Genomic DNA, 7,114 nt, shown 5'->3' on the forward strand with positions numbered 1-7,114 from the left:
AGAGGGAGAGAAGTCAACAGCTTCATATTTGTTCTTTAGTAATTTGTCTTCAATATGCCTTTTTTTTTTAATGATGAAAGGTCAATTATCAGACTCAAAAATAAGCACCCTTATCTGGTAAGCCGGTACTCCCAGAAGTGAATGGAAGAGTTGGGGTCTCTCCTGGGGCAGAGAAAAGGGAACTCCAAATCAAGCTGAATTGTGTGTGAGTCAAGCGCTGGAGAAAATTGTGGGTAAAGGAAATGTGTGTGTGTGTTGGGGGGGGTGGTTTCCTGGATTTCTGTTGCAGGAAGAAACCACCGGTGGGAGGGAGGGCTGTTAGGGGAAAAAGCGAGGGAGGGCTGAGGGGGGAGGGAGGAGGGCCTGCTTAAGGCCGAGAGAGGGGCGGGGTGGAGCGGTAGGAAGACTGGCGCTTTCTTTGTTTGGCTGGTGTGGGCAGAGGCTGGGCCCAGCGAATGCGCCCAAGTGTGCACAGCGCGGTCAGCTGCCCGGCGAGGTAACAGCTGGCACCTGTGCGCGCAATGCCGTCTGCATTAGCAGCGTCATTACTTAGCATTAGAGCATTACAAAGATAATTACTGGGCGTTGCAAAAGCGGAGGACAGAGGGAATTGAAACTCCAGACCCCTTGGCTTATCAAACTCCCAGGTTACGAGTGTAATTTCAAGCAGCTTTGGGAAAGCCACCTCTCAGAGCTGTGAGTCTGTGACTTTAGAGAGGACACTTGGGAGACCTGACAGCTGGAGCCAGTGGCCCAAGGGCTCATTTTCAGGTCTCATCCTGGCTCAAGGGTCAAAGTAGGGTCACAGGTAAGAAGTCAAAGGTCATCAGACTAAAATTTTCTGATATCGGAAGCAGTTCTACCTAGAATACCAGAACCAGTCTTTTTATCTGGAATTAAATGGGTGGAATAAAAAGAGAGCAGGTACTTTGGTCTTCAAATAACAATAATAACCTCAATAGTTAACAATTGTCCAGATCTTTTTATGTGTCAGACACCATGAATTCCTTCCCTCAATCACAGCAGCCTTAAACGGAGGGCATGATTGTCACGGCCATTTGACAGATGAGAAAGCTGAGGCTGGCCGGAAGAGTAAGCAAAATTCCTCAGTATTTTGCTCCTACATTTGCTCTGCTGAAACAGGAACATGATTCTGCTCCAATGCCTGAAGGTGGAAAAGATTCCATAAAGTGCTGAAAACCCACCAGTGAGCAAGAGGAACTGAGTACATGTCCTTTGGTTTTCTATAGCCAATCAAGACCCTTTCTCAAAGCTTGAATTGGTGTAAATGCCAGCTCTCCAGACACCCATCCTCATCTGGGCCAGAAGTAAATCTCACAAAAGTAAGTGCTGTACTGTATTGTCATTTCTGGAAAATAAAGTGTTTGCAAGAAGCGCCTTCTTTTATAGATTGATATACTAATTTAATTAGTGGAAAATGTGTCACAAACTGGCTCAGCAAAAAGTTTGCATTTAATATATGCAATTAACTATGTGGACAATAATAAAGAATTTAGGAATCAGAATCAACTTTATGCTTGAATCCCACCTAGGCCAATAAACTCACTTCCCATCTGACCTAATTTTTTTCTTGTTTTTTTTTTCCTTTTTTGTTTTAAATTTCAGCATATTATGGGGATATAAAAGTTTAGGTTACCTGTATTGCCCTTGCCTGCCCCTCCCCGAATCAGAGCTTCAAGTGTGTCCATCCCCTAGACGGTGCACATTGCACTCATTGTATATGTATACACCCATCCCCTCCCCCCCACATCTGCCCGACACCCGATTAATGTTAAAAAAATATGGAATGCTTCACGAATTTGCGTATCATCCATACGCAGGGGCCATGCTAATCTTCTCTATATCGTTCCAATTTTAGTATATGTGCTGCCGAAGCGAGCACCTAATTTTTTTTTTTTTCTGACATTGTAGTGACTGAAATCCGAGAGGACATTTCATTTCTGGTGTATATATTGAATTTGTACCATCAGATTATGATGCCAAACTGAAGTATTATCATTAATAGTATTCATAATAATTAGTAATAAAAATGATTAATATGAACTGAGAAATTATCATGTGTCTGGTATGACACCAAATGCTAAACATTCATAATCTCATTTAATCCTCACAGTGAAAGCCGTGGTGTCCTTCCCTAGTGCCCTCTCCATACAGTAGCCACAGAGCTCTTTGTAAATGAGGTCAAGTCCTGACCATGGTTAAAGGCTTCTGAGGGCTTCCCACTGTATTCAAGAAAACTCCAACTGCTTCCCTTGGCCTGCAAGACAGCATCACCTACACCTATCTGCCTATTGCCTATTTACTCCCTTGGCCCACATCACATCCCTCCAACCACATTCCTCCAACCTTGTGTCACCTGCTTGGGCTTCTTCCACCTTTAAAGGCATTCACACCTCAGGGCCTTTGCACATGCTTCCTCCTCTGCCTGCAATACCTAGCCCTTGCCTGGCTATGTTTTTTTTTTTTTTTCAATTTAAATGTCTCCACCTCAGGGAGACCTTCCTTCAAACCAATCCAATCACCAGTACCCTCTTCTCTTCCTTCATAGCTTAACACCATGTAAAATTACTTGTTTTTTATTTACTTACTTGTTCATTTCCCTCCTTGAACCGTAAGAGCCAGAGCCGGAAAACCAGAGCATTCAGATTGCTCTTCACTGTATCTTCAATGAGTAACACTTCGGGAAGATGCAACAATGTCTGTTAAATTAATAGAGAAGCATCCTCAGAGCTAGATATTATTATTACCACTTTGTAAATGAGGAAACTGAGGCACAACGATGTTAAATAATTTGTCAAAAGTATACAACTGGACCTGGAATGGGCCACGCCTAACTCAGGTTGCTACCAGTGATGGAAACCAAAAACAAAATGACAAACGTGATCATGAAGAAATGTTCCAATCAAATTGGGAGTCCATAGAAAATGAACTTATTTAACTTGTAAACAACTTAAATTTGCATAAGGGTAATATCTCCACATACATCAGAGTTTAACACATCGGTTTGCACATTTATTCCAGCCACAGGGGTTAGCATTGAAGTATGTTGTGGCTTCAGATAACGTTTCCTACTATTTCTGATTTTTTGAAAAGTTTTCAGAGTATTTGAGCCCTTGAACTGTTCTCTCCAACGGGTAGGGGCTGGTGGGCATTCCGTCCAGTCATTTCTGCTCTCACCTAAGGAGACAAGCAGAACATGGTTTTATTCCACAAGAGTAGGAGCCAAATACAACCACAAACCAGGGACCTTCCAGCCACTTTCTAAATCTTTGAATAACTTAGAAGCAGCCCTCACCCAAGGGTGTAATTTGAATAAAAGAGGAGGGGCTGTTTTCATGCCTAAACTGCTGGAGTCCGTTCAAAATAAAGAGTTCCTGGTTTCTCCAAACAGGAAGCAGAGAGCTTTTTCGTAACAAGGAAAATACGGTGGGTTTTATCTCTCCGTTGCTGTCACAGCTTCGATAAGCTGTGCGTCCTACAGAGGAAATGCAGCAGGGTTCCAGTAAGGCCTCTACGCTGCAGAAGAAGCTTCCCTCCAGAGAACTGAAGTTTTCCATTTCCTTCCAGCGAGGAACCTCGCTGCTCCGCAGGAAAATGCAGGAATTTGATTCACATACAACAAAAATCAACAACCCCCGGGGGAGGGGGGATTTTCCTGAAATATATGAGTTTCCCTGGTTTCCCATGACACTGTGTATGGTTTATACCTCACGTACCGCAGAAGACTAAAAATTGTCATTTCCTGGCCCCTCCGATGGTGGTGGTTTTCCAGCCAGGATACCATTCTGACTAACCCATGTGACTTTTTTCTTACTTTGAGTCTTCGTGTTGCTGAAAGAAAGCCAGCTTCTACTTGCCAGGGGAGGGGGTGTGAAGGCGGGGCCGCGGGGAGCAACCTGGACCCGGTCTCCTTCTCAGTCATCTCTGCCTGCTGTGAGAGTTTGAACAGGCAAAAGCTACCCACACTGGCACCCATACGCATCTTCAGCAGGTTGCTTAAAGACGTCATCTACCTTTCCATCAGATGGGTTTTTAAATTTAAATATTCAGGCCAAACAGATTTTTAGGAGAACTCGGTAATACACAAACTTGATTGTGAAAACATAGGCCAGAGAAATTATACATATTTTCAGTGATGTTTGGTACGAAATTCTGTTTCCACTGGTTCACTCACAGTGTGTTCGGGTGTGTGTAGGTGAGCACCCTCCAGCGTCCTGCGGGGTGGAGCTTTTGGATTCTGAGACCCCTAAGCAATGTTTATTTGGTGGTGTGCTTAAATGAGGTCGAAGTTCAGCACAGTCAGGCAGAGCGGGCGTTACACATGCTCTTGACCACTTGACTGGTGTATTTTGCGCTAAATATGAATAAACTGGACTTAGGTCTCACATGTCAATTTCTTGTGGTTTTGGCTAAGCAAGAGGCAGTCTTGAGCCAAACACCTCCAAGTGCCCTAACATCATTTCTCACCCTGCCAAGCCCAGGAGCAGCGGACTGGCTGTGGAGGGGACCCCGTCCCCCAGACCAGCTTGACCAGCCAGAGGCCCCCACGACCTCTGCAGCCTCTCTCCAACTCACACAAACAAACAAACAAACAAACCGAAATGAAGCCTCAGGACATGGCAGCCCATGAGAAGGAAAGTGTTTCTTCACCACACCTCCATACCCCAGTTCCAACGCCAACATCTAATTTTTTCAATATGATTCATAACTATTAATCAAAAAGCAGTTATTTTTCAATACAGTCTTAAAAACAGACACCCCTGAGTCAAGGTTCCTAAGGATTTTTCCTCCGGAAATACAAGTTTGAGGAAGAATTCTCCTGAACGGGCATAACTTTTTCTAGCAGGAGAAGGAGCCTGAAATACTTTCTAAGAAAATTAAAGGAAGCGCCATGTTTATCGTTATGAGGTGTGCTCAGATGGGAAAGTGAGGCCTCTTAGGACGAGGAAGAATGAATACACGAATGAATGGATATGGTGCCACTTAGACAGCGAGAGAATTGGTAACAACTTCTCCCACTGTTTCCTGGGTGAGACAGTTGTTTGCAGGACTTTGTTTTCATCCCTAGAAGGAAAGCCACTTACCATGCGGCTGTGTGAAGCAGCCTGGAGACAATTAGCCCAGGTTTTCAGAGAGCATCCTGGTCCTGTTAGGGCTGGTGCGTGCCTCAAAGCTGTCCTCATCTGCATCGAGTTACTCAGGTGAGCCTTCAATTTACCTGAAGGCATTAGAGGGATAATATAAAAATCTAGAAGAATTGAGCTCATAATGTGATGAGTAACAAAACTCTGCAAGCCTATTAGAGGAGAAAATTGGAAAGGTTGCAGCCAATTATTAATAAGACGGATGAACATGAGATGTCTGGAGAGCACTTGGACTATGGGAGACAGATTGCCAACACGGAAATCAGAGCAGAGGGGCCACCTGGCAGCCCGGGGGACAGATCCAGCCAGGAGAGGTGTTTTGATAGTCCACATGGATTTTTTTTTTTTTTTTTTTTTTTTTGAGACAGGGTCTCACTCTGTCCCCTGGGCTAGAGTACAGTGTTGTCACTATAGCTCACTGCAACCTCAGACTCCTGGGCTCAAGCGATCCTCCTGCCTCAGCCTCCTGAGTAGCTGGGACTACAGGTGTGAGCCATCACGCCTAGCTAATTTTTCTATTTTTTTGTAGAGGTGGGGTCTCACTCCTGCTCAGGCTGATCTCGAACTCCTGGCCTCAAATGATCTTCCTGCCTCAGCCTCCCAAAGTGCTAGGATTGCAGGTGTGAGCCACTGCAGCCAGCCAAAGGCCTTGTTAAATTTTGTGCTAACTTCACCCTTGTTCTGCCCACTAATAGTCACAGTGGGGAGGCAAAAACAATGGTGGCTCCTTTATTAAAATGACATTAAAGGCACGCTGGGTGTCCCATTTCTATTACATTTCAGAACTCAAATTACAAAGCTCCTACGTTTTAGTCCCCCTGACTATGTTGAAGTAGTCGGGCATCTACACCGTGGCCCTGTAAGAACAAGCTCTTAGAAGCTTCTCAGGACTCCCATCTGTGGTTTAATGAGGTTGTTTCTTGCTGCCATTGAAACGCATCTGCCACACTGTGCCTCCCTGTGGTGTGGAATAGCTGAGCAATGTCTTTTTGAACACTTGTTTTCCTAAAAACATCTCGTGGTCACCTTTTAGTCTTTATTAACCCCTCTCACCTTTTCTTATCAAACCCATTTTCCTTTAGTCACTGAGATTGTTGGTTTCTAGAGTTTCCATCCAGCCATACACCCACCTGTGGTATCACCTAGAGTTTAAAAAAATCACATTGTCTCTACTCTACAAAGGTCTTTCTTTCAGTGAGTGGTGTAGGTTTATATAAGCAGAGATGGAAATAATGGGGGCTGGTGCTCCTGGAAAAATGTGTTCTTCTTAGGCTGTGAAGCTCTGATTGCCACACTGTGAGCAGAGCAGCCGAAGGTCCCTCTTGCTGGAGTTGAGAAGCTAAAATTGCCAGGAGCTGCCGAATGGAGGAAGTGGGCCCACAAGGGAAGTCAGCCCAGAGAAAGCAGAGGTGGGAGGCAGAGAGAGAAGGCCTGAGTCACAAAAGCAAAGCCCACCTCTGGACTGCTGTGACGCAGGAGGCACCAGCATGGGCGCTGGCAGAGTGGGCATTTTGGGGCACTTCCTTCTAAGGACAACAACATAACTGGGTAGACAGCTTGGAAGGAATTAGCCACCATTATTCCTGTTGTGTATATATATACAAAAAGCTAAAACAATGCTTGCTGAAAGAAAGAAAGAAGCTTGGAATACAATTGCCGCTTAGCAAGTGATAGTTATTATTATGAGGACATGATACACCTCATTATCCTTGAGTGGAGTCACATCTCAGACTGTCAGGGCAAAGTCACAAATATTCAAAGTTACCCTTGAAAAGCCCTTAGGAGGCTGTCACTTTGGAGAGGGGGTTTCTCCAAAGTCCAATACATCCAGATTCTTCTCGCTGCCAGGCAGATCGCTGCTTCTTCCGCAAAGCACCAACTGAGGTTGTTGGTTTCCATTGCGAGGGCTTGTAGAGGATCTCTCTCTTTAAATGCTAAAGTCACTCACT

General features: G+C 44.7%; 1 non-coding gene across 1 annotated transcript; it reads right to left on the bottom strand.

Annotated features, from left to right (window-relative positions):
* Window positions 1-1,796: 1,796 nt before the first annotated feature.
* LOC138382046 (U6 spliceosomal RNA) lies at window positions 1,797-1,903 on the bottom strand. The gene has a single exon (XR_011233223.1). It is a non-coding gene; the product is annotated as a U6 spliceosomal RNA (small nuclear RNA).
* Between the last annotated feature and the right edge of the window lie 5,211 nt (window positions 1,904-7,114).

The sequence above is a fragment of the Eulemur rufifrons genome, chromosome 3 (genome assembly GCF_041146395.1).
Source record: "Eulemur rufifrons isolate Redbay chromosome 3, OSU_ERuf_1, whole genome shotgun sequence".
NCBI classification, from domain to species: domain Eukaryota; kingdom Metazoa; phylum Chordata; class Mammalia; order Primates; family Lemuridae; genus Eulemur; species Eulemur rufifrons.